Source organism: Loxodonta africana, chromosome 11 (genome assembly GCF_030014295.1).
Source record: "Loxodonta africana isolate mLoxAfr1 chromosome 11, mLoxAfr1.hap2, whole genome shotgun sequence".
NCBI lineage: Eukaryota > Metazoa > Chordata > Mammalia > Proboscidea > Elephantidae > Loxodonta > Loxodonta africana.
This window is the reverse complement of record NC_087352.1, coordinates 6,825,480-6,843,802: the sequence shown is the minus strand read 5'-3', so window position 1 is coordinate 6,843,802 and position 18,323 is coordinate 6,825,480.

The window sequence follows — 18,323 nt, the reverse complement described above, 5'->3', positions numbered from 1 at the left end:
CACATTAAATTCTCAAAAAGAAAACTGCCTATATCTTAGATCATTTCCAACTCATAGCAACCCTATAGGATAGGGAAGAACTCCCCCATAGGATTCTCAAGTCTGTAAACTTTAATCCCACCCCCAGGAAAGATGCACCGGGAGCAAAGCACAGCCTTTTCACTCAAGGTCCCTGGGCTGTGAAGCCCTTCGACCAGGAGAAGACTGATAACCAGGGCCTGCCCCCAGAGAAGATACAGACAGATAGCCTTCTCCTAGACTAGGTGCCCTGAATCCAGACTCCTAGCCTACTAGCCCCCACGCATCTGAAGGTTTTTGCCACTGGGGTGACTTGGATTTTGCTGTGATGCTGGAAGGTATACCACTGGTATTTCAAATACCAGAAGAATCATCCATGGTGGACAGGATTCAGCAGGGCTTCCAGACTAAGATAGACTAAAGAGAAAGACCTGGCAGTCTACTTCTGAGAAGACTGGCCAGTAAAAACCTTATGAATAACAGAGGAATATTGTCTGATATGTTGCAGGAAAAGGAACCCAACAGCTTGGAAGACACTGAAAATATGACTGGGAAAGAGCTGCCTACTCGAAGGACCAAACAAAAAATCCCCGTTGCTGTTGAGTCTGACTCATAGCAACCCTACAAGACAGAGTAGAATGGCCCCAGAGGGTTCCAAGGAGCACCTGGTGGATTCAAACTGAGGACCTTTTGGTTAGCAGCCATAGCACTTAACCACTATGCCATCGGGGTTTCCACTCAAAAGACAGTCAACCTTAATAATGTAGATGGAGTCAAGCTTTTAAGAGCTTCATTTGCTCTTGTGGCACAACTCAAAAAGAAAATAACACCTGTGAACCGCCATTAATAATCAGAACTTGGAATGTATTGAGTATGAATCTAGGAGAATTGGAACTGGGCAGAAATGAAAAGGATCACATAAAGGTGGATGGCCTACACATCAATGAGATCCAATGGACCAGTATTGGCCTTTTTGAGTCAGACGATCACGTGTTCTACTATGCCAGGAGTGACAACTTGAAGAGGAATGGCGTTGCTTTCATTGCCAAAAGGGGCAATTCAAGATCTATCCTGAAGTGCAGAGCTGTTAGGGAGGGGAAGATATCCACACACCTACAAGGAAGACCAGTTAAAAGGACTGTGATTCAAATTTACACACCAAGCACCAATGCCAAAGCTGAAGAAATTGAAGATTTTTACCAACTTGTGCAGTCTGAAATTGATCAACATGCAATTAAGTTGCATCGATAATGACTGGTGACTAGGATACAAACCTGGAAACAAAGAAGAAGAATATGTAGTTGGAAAATATAGTCTTGTTACAGAAAGGACATTGGTGATCTCCTGATAAATTTTGCAAGACCAACAATTTCTTCTCTGCAAATACCCTTTTTCAACAACATAAACGGTGACTATACACATGGACCTCACCAAAAGGAAACCACAGGAATCTAATCGACTACACTTGTGGAAAGAGATGCTGGAAAAGCTCAATATCATCAGTCAGAACAAGGCCAGAGACCAAATGCAGAACCAACCATGAATTGCTCATGTGCAAGTTGAAGAAAATTAGAACAAGTCTACGGGAACCAAAAATAAGACCTTGGGTACATTCCACCTGAATTTTGAGACCATCTCAAGAATAGATTGAACACAGTGAACACTTATGACAGAAGTCCAGACAAGCTGTGAGATGACCTCAAGCACATGATACGTGAAGAAAGCAAAAGGTCATTAAGAAGATAACAAAGACCAAAATGGATGTCAGAAGAGATTCTGAAACTTGCTCTTGAACATAGAGCAGCTAAAGCAAAAGGAAGATAAGATGAATAAAAAGAGCTGAGTGGAAGATTTCAAAGGTGGCAGGAGAAGTCAAAGTATCCTAATGAAATGTGCAAATACCTGGAGTTAGAAAACCAAGAGGGAGGAAAAGGCAGAAGGCCGCTGTGGCTCTCCTCCCTGGCCAGGCTCACTTCCTGTGGAGGGGGAGCAGCAAATCTAAGAAAGGCTGACTCTCGCTGGCTTCATATCCTGGACTGAAGCCCACTGACACAGGCTTTATGGTCTCCAAGGATTTTATTTATAATAGATGGGACAATGGAAAAAGTAAGGGATATTGTGACTGCAGTTCTCCTTGATATCACGAGTGAATTTCTTGCGGATAAGATAATGATCATTTTCCAAGAGCAGTTAATGACAGAGATAACCAGTGGATGGGGTTCTTGTAACATATACCTGCACCTCTAATGAGAAGTTTCTTACATTTGTACTGGAGAAGATTGCTCCCATTCTACACAACAAGTTTATTGTGACACCATTCAAATACGTCATCACCTATGTTGTGAAAAAGAGGATGTGTCGTCAGCCAATAGATGTGACTATGGTTCAATTACTAATATCCACGGTGCAGGTATCTACACAGGTAAATTGTTGCAATATCATTACAAAAGAGTTTCTTTTTTTTTTTTAAAAGATGATGGTTGGAATCCTACTAGCCATCAAGTGTGCTTAAATGCTAAGTATAAGCTCTGCGAGATCGCTCTCTTCTGGTGGGAGAGGAGATTTTGGTGTTGCTGACCACTGGTGAGGATATTTCTGTCCTCAATTCTTTAGGCTATTCTACTCTACTCTACTGTACTCTACACTGCTCTACTCAGCTGACAATAATGTGAATAGGATGGAGAAAGGGGATGCTAAGGGATATCATGAGTGCATTTTTCGAGGATCAGATGAGGATCGTTTTAACTGAAAAATTAATGACAAGGTCCAAAGAACCAGTCCATGCTGTTCTTAGACCAGATGTCTATATCACTAATGGAGATGATTCTTATATTTGTTCTGGGCAAGGTGGCCGTGAATCTATACAACCAGTTCCTCCTGAAACATTTCAAAAACATCATCACGTTTTTTGTGAAAAAGGTAATGCATAGAAAACAACAGCTGGTATTGTGGATGGTGCAGGTATCTAACTGCGGGATTGTCCTAATATCATTCTAAAATGGCACCACATATTTTACAAGACTGCTCCCATCCTATATTAGCAACTTGTCTTGACACCTTCAGGAAATAACATCACACATCTCGTTAAGAAGATGATGTGCTCCACCAGCTTTTGGGATTGCAGTTTAATTATGAATCATCGCCTGCGGACATATCTAAACAGGCAGATCAATGGGAAACCTTTACAAAATAGCATTGCATATCTTTTTTAAAAGATGCTGCTTTGGAGACTAACAGCAATGATTGATGCAGAAATATGACGTTTAAACGAGCATGATACAATACCCATATTTTTGTGGATGAGAGATTCCTGTCTTTGCTTCCTCACTAATTACTCCCGTTCCTATCAACAACAACTGGGGGGACATTTCTGTTCTCAACTCTTCGCTCTGTTCATTTTGCCAAATCTGAATGCATGACACAGAATACAGATTTGAAACGGAGCAAGTACACATATTTCTCTTTAGTACATGACGTGGAGTCTCCTGGCCTGGTTCTGTGCTGACTTCCTTCTCAGGTTTGGCTCAGGGTCTCTGTTCTGGACCCTGAGGAGTGGAGAGGGCTAAGATGGTGGAGGACCTCTATTGAAGGAAGAAGTGTTTGCTGAGTGGCCTGAGTATGAATGGGGGAGCTTCAAACTCTGGAATTAAGAGCCTGTGGGGAGCTTTGAGAACTTCTGTCTCAGTAGGGGAAGCTGTATGAGGGGGCATAATACAAACTGTGGGCAGTTTGAAGGCAATTTTCCTGCTTTGAGGGGAGGTTGGAAAAAGAGGACCAGAGGAGAGATGGCAGCCCTGAGGTCTAATGTGGGGAAATGGGCACAGGAGAGGGCCTACTGGGGGAGGAAACATCCCAGAGGAAAATGTGATAGGCAGAGAATTGTGCAGGTGATAAAGTCTGTGGGTGAGAGGAACCCCTGAATGAGTAAAGAGAGATCTGGGTGGGTGGAGGAAGTGATAGATACCCCTCCCTTACACATCTCTGGACATTGACAGCCTGCAGCGCTCTGGCTCTTTTCCCTCCTGACTCAAAACCACACTCGATGGGCCGTTCTGTTCCAGGGTGTTCAGCTGCACAGACAGACTACCAGGCCCTATTTTTCGTAAGCAGATTCCCAGATCTTTCTTCCCAGTTGCCTCTGGGTGGGCATGAACTTCCAACCTTGCAGTTTACAGCCCAGCTTTCAACCATTTACACCACCCAGTGACTCAGCAGTGACAGGTAGGTCCTCTCACAATACTGTCTTTTCCTGTCACATGGCTGGAAGAACAGGGTGCCGACAAGTTCCTTGATGTTTAGATGTCTTTAATGGTGGACTCATTCTTGCCAGTTGGCTTCAACGTGCAATTTAAAAATTCTGGTTGGTTTCACATAAAACTGAACTTTATGTGGCGGGGGTTGGGGGGGGGGACCTACTGAACGGCCATGTTTGTTTATAGTTGAAACAGCATGTTATACTCCAAAATCGAACAAACAAACAAACAAAAAACTCTTGCCTTATAGTCCATTCCAACACTTAGTGACCCTATAGGATAGAGTAGGACTGCCCCATAGGGTTTCCAAGGCTGTGAATCTTTATGGAAGGAAATTGCCACATATTTCCCCAGAAGAGTGGCTGGTTGGTTTGAACCGCTGAGCTTTTTGTTAACCACTTCTCCGCAAGGGATCCTCCGCCAAGATTACAGCCAGGAAAACCCCATGGAGCAGTTCTGCTGTGTAACACATGCCGTCGCCATAGCATTATACTATATCGATAGGGTGTCCAGTCGATTCCGACTCTTAGCGACCCTAGAGGGAAGTCTGAAGTTGCCCCATAGGGCCTCCAAAGCTGTAATCTTTATGGACACCGACTGCCACACCTTTCTTCCCCGGAGGGGCTGGTGAGTTACAGTGGCGGACCCTTTCATTAGCAGTCAGATGCTTAACCACTGCACCACCAAAGCTCCTGGCATTATACTACAGAGGCCATTTTGGGGGTCTTGTTTGTCTGTTTGCTCTAAGTAGTAACCAAAGTGTGTGGAAGTGGCCCACACTCACGGTAGCGCGCATTCAACTCCCTCTGCGCACTCACTCCCCTTCCCGGATCCCCTGGGCTCTTTCTACCCGCAGATCATTCCCGCTCCGAATCCCCGCCTGCCTGTTCCTGGCCCCTTCTCCTCGCCCCACGTTCCTATTCTGCCACTGCGCTCAGCCTCCGCAACTGTCATTTACAAACGAAGGCTGCGGGCTCTAGCCACCTTGCAGGCTCCGGGGACGGAGATTTCCGGAGACCAGGACGCAGATTTTGCGCTTCTAAAGCGTTCCCAGGACTTGGGAAATCTGTCAGGCCTGAATCCACGCTCTGAGCGCAGGTTCCACCCATCTCTCCGTGGCCCGAAGCTGCACGGTGGAAATCGCCGCCGGCCCTCGCTCTGGAAACAGCCCCTCCTCGGTTGGGCCCCTTCCGGCCCCGCCCCTTATCCCACACGCTTCCTAGAGGCTGCACTTTCAGAACCCGGGGTTTCTCCGACACCACCGCTTGACAGCGCGAGAGGTCGCTAACTCGCCTCTCTTCGCAAAGTGTTGTGAATTTCAATTCTAAAAGCGTCCAAAAACCATATTTAGTGTGCTTGATCGTTCTGTACTCTAGAACCGTTTTGTATACGAAGAAACTAAATTGTGTGTAAGTAGCCCCGACCCCTTGAAAGTCACCTTTATCCCTAAGTTTACCTACTAGCATCCTCCCAACCCTTCTCTGTTCCTCTGGGCTGGCACACTCCGAGGTCATCTCGGCTCTCAATCCACAAACATAGGTCCCTCCCGCCACACCTGCCCCAGACTCCTTCACTCACTTGAAAATCCGCTGAAGATCTTCTTAACTTGCTGCCTTGGCCAAAGTAGGTTTGGGGATGAGGGCGAGATTTGGCTTTTCTAGGGCGCTATTAGAAGATACCGTAACTGTGGGTTCCTAGGTCACGTTTAGAGAGCCAGCTCCACCCGTCTCTCCGCGTTCGGAGCTAGACGCCGGAAAACCCCGACACTCACTCTGGAAACTGCTCCCCTCAACTGGACCCCCTTCTTGTCTCCTCCCTGATTTCGCCACCCGTTCCAGGTTGCAGTTTCGGATCCCCTTGTTAGACTAGCACGCCCGCGAGCGCGCAAACTCCCTTCCTCTCTCGAATCGCTCGCGTAATGCCCTGAGCTCAAGCCTTCTGCCTCCACTGTTCCGACGCCCTTCAATCGCTCCTGATTGTCTACACTGCCCCACCGCCCCACGCAATGGATTTCAATCGACCTCTTGCCCTTTTTTTCTTGCCCTTGTCCCCGGGGCCTCGTGCCCTGTGAGTCCGCTCATCTTGCGCCCCCTCTACAGATTAGCGCACCTCTGCCCCCCTGAGATTTGTGTCTGCGCTTGTGGCTCACTACTCCCTTCTTGAATGCACGCCCTCTTCCCCCAGAAGCTACCCAACTGAGAACACACTGGCATCGGATTTATGCCCAGGCATTTGACTAGTTCCCTGTCCTCTGTCCCTTGCCAGATGCCAGAGTGCTGGAGATGGTGAGATCCCTTGACCACATACTTGGAGAGCCCGTTGGCATTGTTCATCCAAAGTTAATTGAGACCCCCTGAGAAATCACTTCCCTCTGGGTTGGGTCCAGGTTTCTTCCCTTCCTGTTACTGACCGCGATTTAATACTCGGTCACTTCCCTCTGGGTTGGGTCCCGGTTTCTTCCCTTCCTGTTACTGACCTCGATTTAATACGGGGTCTCAGAGGAGTCCTTATTTTCATTGTATCAGAAGTTACTTTTCAGGCCCTGTTGCCAAAAAATGAAAATCCTCTTGTATGCCTGCTGGAACAAGAAGCTTTGAAAGAAAAAACAATTTGAATCTTAATGCTTAAAAATGTACAAATTCAAATTTTTTGCTGGCTTTATTGGTACTTGTATTAGCTTCCCGTGGTTTCTGTAATAAATTATCACTAGTGGCTTAAAGCAAAACAAATTTCTTCTTGTACAGTCCTGAAGTTCAAAATGGGTATCACTGGGCCTTGTTCCTTCAGGAGAGTTTCTTGAGTTTCCAGTTTCTGGGAGGCTGTCTTCATTCTTTGGCTCCTGGCCAGGCATCACACCTACTTTTCTCCTCTGCTTCTGTCCTTACATGTCCTTCTCACTCTGTCCTTTTGCCTCCCTTTTAAGGACACTTGTGAATCCACTCAGGGTCCAGCCAGAGGCTCCAAAATCAACTCCCCATCTCCAGACCTTTACCTTCATCACATCCGCAAAGTCCGTTTTGTCATATGAAAGGCGGATTCACAGATTAGGCTCTGGATATCTTTGAGGTCATTATTCAGCCTCCCAGGATATGAAAAGAACTTCAGAGTGTTCTAGATTTATATGAAAAGGCTTTTCTAAAACCTATCCTGCTCAAGTCCTATGTGCTTGACCATGGTAAAGTGTTTTCCACAACGTTGGCATCTTGATGCTCCCCCAGCACTTCAGGAGGTTCTCAGTCAATGCTTAGCCCTTTGGACTTTTGCACTATCACACCTCCTGGCTGCCTATCTGGCTAGAAGTTGGTGACACTGGATTGAAAATGATGGTGAGCGACACCATGGCTTCTGCTTACTACCCAGGACCTCTTCCCGTGTGTGGGACAAGCTTAAGTCATTCCTGTTACTACTATCATCAGTGAAGTCATGCTGGAGATTGAAGCCAACAGGCACATTTATTACCATGTTTTCCCAGAATTTGATGGTTTCCTTGTTGAGTAGCCATCTAAGATATTGCTATTGGTCTCTTCCCGTCCAGAGCTAAGGATAGTGAAGAAAACCAAAGACTCAAGGAGCAGTTATCCAAAGGACTAATGAAGCACAGGAACCACAGCTTACAAGGTCACGAGACCAAAAGAACTAGATGGTGCCCAGCTACCATTACTGTATGCTCTGATTGGGATCACAACAGAGGGCCCCTAACAGAGTGAGGGGAAATGTAGGAAAAAAAACCAAATTTACAAAAAAGACAAAACCCACCTTAAAAGACAAAGGAGGGCACCATATAATGATTAAAGGGACAATCCATCATGAAGACTTAACCATAATAAACATCTATGCACCCAATGACCGGACTCCAAAGTACATAAAACACACTCTAACAGCACTGAAAACAGAAATTGACAGTTCCACAATAATAAGGGAATTCAACACACCACTCTTGGTAAAGGACAGAACATCTAGAAAGAAACTCAGCAAAGGTACAGAAGAGCTAAAGAGCATAAATCAGTCAACTTGACCTCAGAGACACATATAGAACACTCTACCCAACAGCTGCAAAGTACACATTCTTTTCCAACACACATGGAACATTCTCCAGAATAGAACACATCTTAGGCCACAAAGCAACCCTCAACAAAATCCAAAACTTTGAGATATTATAAAGTATCTTCTCTGAGCACGAAGCCATCAAAGCAGAAATAAACAATAAGAAGAGTAAGGGGAAAAAAATCGATTGCATGGAAACTGAATAGCACCCTGCTTAACAACCACCGGGTAATAGAAGAAATCAGAAATGGAATTTTAAAAATTCCTAGAATCAAATGAAAGTGAAAATAGATCATACCAAAACCTTTGGTACACGGGAAAGGCAGTCATAAGAGGTCAACTTATAGCAATAGATGCACACATCAAAAAAGAAGAAAGGGATAAAATCAAAACATTAACTATACAGCCTGAACAAATAGAGAACAGCAAAAGAGGCCCACCAGCCACCAGAGGAAAGGAAATAATAAAGATCAGAGCAGAAATAAATGAAATAGAGAATAGAAAAACAATAGAAAGACTCAAAACCAGAAGTTGATTCTTTGAAAGAATCAACAAAATCGACAAACCACTGGCCAAGTTCACAAAAGGAAAACAGGAGAGGACACAAATAACCCAGATAAGAAATGAAATGGGGGACATTACAACAGACCCAACTGAAATAAAAAGGATCGTAACAGAGTGTTATGAAAAACTACACTCCAACAAAGTTGAAACCTAGACGAAATGGACAAATTTCCAGAGACATACTACCTACCCGAACTCACACAAAATGACATGGAAAATCTGAACAGACCCATAACAAGAGAAGAGATTGAAAAGGTAACTAAAAAAAACTCCCAACCAAAAAAAGCCCTGGCCCAGATGTCTTCGCTGGAGAATTCTACCAAACATTCAGAGAAGAGCTTACACCAGTACTATTCGAATTATTTCAGAACATAGAAAAGGAAGCAATACTTCTGAATTCATTCTATGAATCCAGCATAACCCTGATACCAAAACCAGGCAAAACACCACACACACACACAAAAATTACAGACCAATATCTCTCATGAATATAGATGCAAAAATTCTCAACAAAATTCTAGCCAATACAATGTAGCATCATATCAAAAAAAAAATAATTCACCACAACCAAGTAGGATCCATACCAGGTATGCAAGGATGGTTCAACACTAGAAAATCAATCAACGTAATCCACCACATAAATAAAAGGAAAGAAAAGAATCACATGATCATCACAATCGACACAGAAGAGGCATTTGACAAAGTCCAATACCCATTCCTGATAAAAACTCTCAATAAAATAGGTATAGAAAGGAAGTTTCTCAACATAATAAAGGGCATCTGTGCAAAACTTTTTTTTTTATGCAGAACCAACAGCCAACATCATCCTTTTTTTTTTTTTTGCCAACTCAACAACTTCTACGTGCATAATTCAGTGACATTAAATACATTCTTTGTGTTGCGCAACTGTTATCATTACTCTTTTACAAATTATTCCACCACCATTAGCATAAACTCAATGCCTCCTAGGCAAAAATTCTCTTGCTCCTCACCGCCATAATTACTACTAACCTTTGGTTTCTATATATTTCCATGTTTTATGTAAGTGAGGTCATGTAGTGTTTGTCCTTGTGTCACTGACTTATTTCACTCAGCATAAAGTTTTCAAGTTTCATCCATGTTGTGGTGTGTTATCAGGACTTTATCTCTCTTTATGATCCAGTAATATTGTATGTACCACATTCATCTATTGATAGATATTTAGGTTGTTTCTTCCTCATCATGCCACCTTTTTGCGTGTATAATATTTTTTTGTTTTGCTTTACGTGAAAGTTTACAAATCAAGTCAATCTCTCATACAAAAATTTATATACACCTTATTATGTACTCCTAGTTGCTCCCCCCCTAACAAGACAGCACACTCCTTCTCTTCACCCTGTACTCCCTGTGTCCATTCAGCCAGTTGCTGTCCCCCTCCGCCTTCTCATCTCCCCTCCAGACAGGAGCTGTCCATATAGGCTCATAGGACTGCTTGAGCCAAGAAGCTCACTCCTCACCAGCATCATGTTCTAGCTTATAGTCCACTCCAATCCCTGTCTGAAGATTTGGCTTTGGGAATGGTTCCTGTCTTGGGCTAACAGAAGGTCTGGGAACTATGACCTCTGGGGTCCTTCTAGACTGAGTCAGACCATTAAGTCTGGTCTTTTTATGGAATTTGAGGTCCACATCCCACTGCTTTCCTGCTCCATCAGGGATTCTCTGTTGTGTTCCCTGTCAGGGCAGTCATTGGATGTAGCTAGGTACCATCTAGTTCCTCTGGTCTCAGGCTGATATAGTCTCTGATTTATGTGGCCCTTTCCGTCTCTGGGGCTCATAATTATCTTGTGTCTTTGGAGTTCTTCATTCTCCTTTGCTCCTGGTAGGTTGAGACAAATTGGTGCATCTTAGATAGCCACTTGCTAGTGTTTAAGACCCCAGACACCACTCACCAAAGTGGGATGCAGAATGTTTTCTTGATAGACTTTTATTACGCCAACTGACTTAGATGTCCCCTGAAACCATGGCCCCAAGACCCCCACCCCTACTACGCTGGCCTTCAAAGCGTTCAGTTTATTCAGGAAACTTCTTTGCTTTTCATTTAGTCCAGTTGTGCTGACCTCCCCTGTATTGTGTGTTGTCTTTCCCTTCACCTAAAATAGTTCTTGTCTACTACCTAATTAGTGAATATCCCTCTCCCTCCCCACCCTCATAACGATCGAAGAATATTTTCTTCTCCGTTTGAACTGTTTCTTGAGTTCTTACAATAGTGGTCTCATACAATATTTGTCCTTTTGCCACTCATTAATTTCACTCAGTATAATGCCTTCCAGATTCCTCCATGTTATGAAAGGTTTCAGGGACTCATCACTGCTCTTTATTGATGGGTAGTATTACATCGTGTGAATATACCATAATTAATTTATCCATTCATCCGTTGATTAGCACCTTGGTTGCTTCGGTCTTTTGCTATTGTAAACAGTGCTGCAACGAACATGGGTGTGCATATATCTGTTCGTGTAAAGGCCGTTATTTCTCTAGGGTGTTTTTTCAAGGAGTGGGATTGCTGGATCATTGTTGTTGTTGTTAGGTGCCATCGAGTCGGTTCTGACTCATAGTGACTCTATACACAACAGAACGAAACACTGCCCGGTCCTGCGCCATCCTCACAATCGTTGTTGTGCTTGAGCTCACTGTTGCAGCCACCGTGTCAATCCACCTCATTGAGGGTCTTCCTCTTTTCCGCTGACCCTGTACTCTGCCAAGCATGATGTCCTTCTCCAGGGACTGATCCCTCCTCACAACATGTCCAAAGTATGTAAGACGCAGTCTCGCCATCCTTGCCTCTAAGGAGCATTCTGGCTGTACTTCTGCCAAGACAGATTTGTTAATTCTTTCGGCAGTTCATGATATATTCAATATTCTTCACCAACACCACAATTCAAAGGTGTCAACTCTTCTTCAGTCTTTCTTATTCATTGTCAAGCTTTCACATGCATATGATGTGAATGAAAATACCATGGCTTCAGTCAGACGCACCTTAGTCCTCAGGGTGACATCTTTGCTCTTCAACACTTTGAAGAGTTCCTTTGCAGCAGATTTGCCCAATGCGATGATTCTTTTGATTTCTTGACTGCTGCTTCCATGGCTGTTGATTGTGGATCCAAGAAAAATGAAATCCTTGACAACTTCAATCTTTTCTCCATTTATCATCATGTTGCTCATTGGTCCACTTGTGAGGATTTTTGTTTTCTTTATGTTGAGGTGTAATCCATACTGAAGGCTGTGGTCTTTGATCTTCATTAGTAAGTGCTTCAAGTCCTCTTCACTTTCAGCAAGCAAGGTTTTGTCATCTGCATAATGCAGGTTGTTAATGAGTCTTCCTTCAATCCTGATGCCCCGTTCTTCTTCATATAGTCCAGCTTCTCGGATTATTTGCTCAGCATACAGATTGAGTAGGTATGGTGAAAGAATACAACCCTGACACACAACTTGCCTGACTTTAAACCACTCAGTATCCCCCTTGTTCTCTCCGAACAACTGCCTCTTGATCCATGTAAAGGTTCCTCATGAGCACAATTAAGTGTTCTGGAATTCCCATTCTTCGCAGTGTTATCCATAGTTTGTTATGATCCACAGAGTCGAATGCCTTTGCATAGTCAATAAAACACAGGTAAACATCCTTCTGGTATTCTCTGCTTTCAGCCAGGATCCATCTGACATCAACAATGATATCCCTGGTTCCACGTCCTCTTCTGAAACCAGCCTGAATTTCTGGCAGTTCCCTGTCGATACACTGCTGCAGCCGTTTTTGAACGATCTTCAGCAAAATTTTGCTTGTGTGTGATATTAACGATATTGTTCAATAATTTCCACATTCGGTTGGATCACCTTTTTTGGGAATAGGCATAAATATGGATCTCTTCCAGTCAGTTGGCCAGGAATCTGTCTTCCATATTTCTTGACATAGATGAGTGAGCACCTCCAGCGCTGCATCTGTTTGTTGAAACATATCAGTTGATATTCTATCAATTCTTGGAGCCTTGTTTTTTGCAAATGCCTTGAGAGCAGCTTGGACTTCTTCCTTAAGTACCATTTCTTTCTGATCATATGCCAACTCTTGAAATGGTTGAATATCAACTAATTCTTTTTGATATAATGACTCTGTGTATTCCTTCCATCTTCTTTGATGCTTCCTGCATCATTTAATATTTTCCCCATAGAATCCTTCACTATTGCAACTTGAGGCTTAAATTTTTTCTTCAGTTCTTTCAGCTTGAGAAATGCCGAGCATGTTCTTCCCTTTTGGTTTTCCTTCTCCAGCTTTTTGCACATGTCATTATAATGCTTTGTCTTCTCGAGAGGCCCTTTGAAATCTTCTGTTCAGTTCTTTTACTTCATCAATTCTTCCTTTTGCTTTAGCTGCTCCACGCTCAAGAGCAAGTTTCGGAGTCTCCTCTGACATCCATCTTGGTCTTTTCTTTCTTTCCTGTCTTTTCAGTGACCTCTTGCTTTCTACATGGATGGTGTCCTTGATGTCATTCCACAACTCGTCTGGTCTGTGGTCACTAGTGTTCAATGCATCCAATCTATTCTTGAGATGGTCTCTAAATACAGGTGGGATATACTCAAGGTCATTTTTTGACTCTCGTGGACTTGCTCTGATTTTCTTCAGTTTCAGCTTGAACTTGCATGTGAGCAATTGATGGTCTGTTCCACAGTCGGCCCCTGGCCTTGTTCTGACTGATGATATTGAGCTTTTCCACCTTCTCTTTCCACGGATGTAGTCAACTTGATTTCTGTGTGTTCCATCTGGCGAGGTCCATGTGTATAGTTGCCGTTTATGTTGGTGAAAGAAGGTATTTGCAATGAAGAAGTCTTTGGTCTTGCAAAATTCTATCATTCGATCTCCGGCATTGTTTCTATCACCAAGGCCGTATTTTCCAACTACTGATCCTTCTTCTTTGTTTCCAACTTTTGCATTCCAATCACCAGTAATTATCAATACATCTTGATTCATGTTCAATCAATTTCAGACTGTAGCAGCTGATAAAAATCTTCTATTTCTTCATCTTTGGCCCTAGCGGTTGGTGCGTAAATTTGAAAAATAGTTGTATTAACTGGTCTTCCTTGTAGGCGTATGGATATTATCCTATCACTGACAGCATTGTACTTCAGGATAGATTTTGAAATGTTCTTTTTGACGAAGAATGCAACACCACTCCTCTTCAAGTTGTCATTCCTGCGTAGTAGACTATATGATTGTCCAATTCAAAATGGCCAATACCAGTCCATTTCAGCTCACTAATGCTTAGGATATCGATGTTTATGCATTCCATTTCATTTTTGATGATTTCCAATTTCCCTAGATTCATACTTCGTACATTCCAGGTTCCGATTATTAATGGATGTTTGCAGCTGTTTCTTCTCATTTTGAGTTTTGCCACATCAGCAAATGAAGGTCCCAAAAGCTTTACTCCATCCACATCATTAAGGTTGACTCTACTTTGAGGAGGCAGCTCTTCCTCAGTCATCTTTTGAGTGCCTTCCAACCTGGAGGGGCTCGTCTTCCAGCACTATATCAGACAATGTTCTGCTGCTATTCATAAGGTTTTCACTTGCTAATGCTTTTCAGAAGCAGACTGCCGGGTCCTTCTTCCTAGTCTGTCTTAGTCTACAAGCTCAGCTGAAACCTGTCCTCCATGGGTAACCCTGCTGGTATCTGAATACCAGTGGCATAGCTTCCAGCATCACAGCAACACACAAACCCCAACAGTATGACAAACTGACAGACACGTGGGGGTGCTGGATCATATGGTAGTTTTATTTCTAGCTTTTTAAGGAAGTGCCAAATCGGTTTCCAAAGTGATTGTACAATTTTACATTCCCACCAGGAGTGTATAAGTGTTTCAGCCTCTCCACAACCTAACATTTATTATTTTGTGTTTTTTGGGTTAATGCCAGTATTGTTGGAGTGACATGGTATCTCATTGTATTTTTGATTTGCATTTCTCTAATGGCTGATGATCGTGAGCATTTCCTCATGTATCTGCTAGCTGCCCGAATGTCTTTTTTGGTGAAGTGCCTGTTTACATCCTTTGCCCATTTTTCAGTTGGGCCATTTGTCTCTTTGTGGTTGAGTTTTTGCAGTAAAACGTAGATTTTAAAGATCAGGCGCTAATCGGAAATGTCATAGCTAAAAACTTTATCACAGTCCATAGGTAATCTTTTTGCTCTTTTGGTGAAGTCTAAAAAAAAAAAAAAAAAATTTTTTTTTTTTTTTTGGGTGAGCATAGGTGTTTGATTTTTAGAAGCTCCCAGTTACCTAGTTTCTCTTTTGGTGTTTGTGCATTGTTAGTAATGTTTTATGTACTGTTTATGCCATGTATTAGGGCTCCTAGCATTGTCTCTGTTTTTTCTTCCATGATCTTTTCATTTTAGATTTTATATTTAGGTCTTTGATCCATTTTGAGTTAGTTTTTGTGCATGGTGTGAGGTATAGGTCTTGTTTCATTTTTTTCAAGTGGATATCCAGTTATACCAGCACCATTTGTTAAAGACACTGTCTTTTCCCCATTTAACTGACTTTGGGCCTTTTTCAAATATCAGCTGCTTATGTATGGATGGATTTATGTCTGGATTCTCAATTCTGTTCCATTGGTCTATGTGTCTGTTGTTCTACTAGTACCAGGCTGTTTTGATTACTGTGGTGGTATAATAGGTTCTAAAATCAGGTAGTGTGAGGCCTCCCACACTGTCCTTCTTTTTCAGTAATGCTTTACTTATCCGGGGCCTCTTTCCCTTCCATATGAAGTTGGTGATTTGTTTTTCCATCTCATTAAAAAATGTCATTGGAATTTGGTTCAGAGTTGCATTGTATCTATAGATCGCTTTTGGTAGAATAGACATTTTCCCAATGTTGAGTCTTCCAATCCATGAGCAAGGTATGTTTTTCCACTTATATAGGTCTCTTTTGGTTTCTTGCACTAGTGTCTTGTAGTTTTCTTTGTATAGGTCTTTTACAACTCTAGTAAGATTTATTCCTAAGCATTTTATATTCTTGGCGGCTATTTTAAGTGGTACTGATTTGGTGATTTCCTCTTTGACGTTGTCTTTATTGGTGTAGAGGAATCCAACTGTTGTTTGTATGTTTATCTTGTATCTTGATACTCTGCTGAACTCTTCTATTAGTTTCAGTAGTTTTCTTGAGGATTCTTTAGGGTTTTCTGTGTATAAGATCATGTCATCTGCAAACAGAGATACTTTAACTTCTTCCTTACCAATCTGGATGCACTTTATTTCTTTATCTAGCCTAATTGCTCTGGCTAGCACCTTCAGCACAGTGTTGAATAAGAGTGGGGATAAAGGACATCCTTGTCTGGTTCCCGTTCTCAAGGGAAATGCTTTCAGAATCTCTCCATTTCGGATGATGTTGGCTGTTGGCTTTGTGTAAATGCCCTTTATGATGTTGAGGAATTTTCCTTCTATTCCTATTTTGCTGAGAGTTTTTATCATGAATGGGTGTTGGACTCTGTCAAATGCCTTTTCTGCATCAGTTGATAAGATCATGTGGTTCTTGTCCTTTGCTTTATTTATATGATGGGTTACATTGATTGTTTTTCTAATGTTGAACCATCCTTGCATACCTGGTATGAATCCCACTTGGTCATGGTGAATTATTTTTTCAATAATAGAATTTTGTTGAGAATTTTTGCGTCTAAGTTCATGAGGGATACAGGTCTATAGTTTTCTTTTTTTGTGTGTGGTGTCTTTACCTGGTTTTGGTATCAGGGATATGCTGGCTTTATAGAATGAGTTTGGGAGAATTCCATCCTTTTCTATGCTTTGAAATACCTTTAGTAGTAATGATGTTAGTGTTTCTCTGAAAGTTTGGTAGAACTCTACAGTAAAGCAATCAAGGCCAGGGCTTTTTTTTGTTGGGAGTTTTTTAAATTACTCTTTCAGTCTCTTCTTTTGTTATAGGTTTATTTAGTCCTTCTATCTCTGTTTGTGTTAGTTTAGGTAGGTACTGTGTTTCTATAAATTCATCCATTTCTTCTAGGTTTTCAAATTTGTTAGAGTACAATTTTTCTTAGTAATCTGATATGATTCTTTTAATATCAGTTAGGTCTGTTTTGATACCGCCCATCTCATTTCTCACTCTGGTTATTTGCTTCCTTTCCTATTTTTCTTTTGTCACTTTGGCCAATGGTTTATCAATTTTGTCAATTTTTTCAGAAAAACAGCTTTTGGTCTTGTTAATTCTTTCGATTGTTTTTCTGTTCTCTATTTCATTTAATTCTGTTCTAGTTTTTATTATTTGTTTTCTTCTGATGCCTGGCAGTTTCTTTCTTTCTTTTTTTTTTACTCTCTATTTTTCAGGTTGTAGGCGTAATTCTTTGATTTTGGCCCTTTTTTCTTTTTGTATATGTGCAAATTTATAGCTATAAATTGACCTCTGAGCACTGCTTTAGCTGTGTCCCAAAGGTTCTGATAGGAAGTGTTTTCATTCTCATTGGAGTTTATGATTCCTTTATTCCATTCTTAATGTCTTCTATAATCCAGTCATTTTTGAGCAGGATATTGTTCAGTTTCCAACTGTTTGATTTCTTTTCCCTGCTTTTTCTGTAATTGATTTCTACTTTTATGGCTGTATGGTCAGAGAAGATTGCTTTATAATATTTTCATGTTTTAGATTCTGTTAAGGCTTGCCTTATGACCTAATATGTGGTCTATTCTAAAGAATGTTCCATGTGCATTGGAAAAGAAAGTATACGTGGCTTCTGTTGGGTGGACTGTTCTGTATATGTCTATGAGGTCAAGTTGGTTGATTGTGGCATTTAGATCTTCCACGTCTTTATTGAGTTTCTTCCTGGAGGTTCTGTCCTTCACCAAAAGTGGTGAGTTGAAGTCTCCTACTATTATTGTTGAGCTGTCTTTCTCACTTTGCAATTCTGTTAGAGTTCGTTTTATTGATCTTGAAACCCTGTCAATGGGTGTGTAAATATTTAATATGGTTATATCCTCCTGGTATAAAAAAAAAATTTTTTTTTCCTTGTCCCCTTAATCGTTATATAGTGTCCTTCCTTATCCTTTGTGGTAGGTTTAACTTTAAGGTCTATTTTGTCAGAAATTAATATTGCCACTCCTACTTTTTTTTTGATTGCTGTTTTCTTGATACATTTTTTTCCCCATCCTTTGGGTTTTAGTTTGTATCTTTAAGTCTAAGGTGTGTCTCTTGTAGGCAGCATATAGACAGATCGTGTTTTTTAATCCACTCTGCCACTCCCTGTTTCTTTATTGGTGCACTTAGCCCATTTACATTCAAGGTAATTATGGATAGATAAGAGTTTGGTGCTGTCATTTTGATGTCTTTTTTTTTTAATGTTGTTAACAATTTCTTTTTTCCACTCAATGTTTTGTGCAGAGTAGTTTATATATTGTTTTTTCCTCTTATTCATTGTTGTT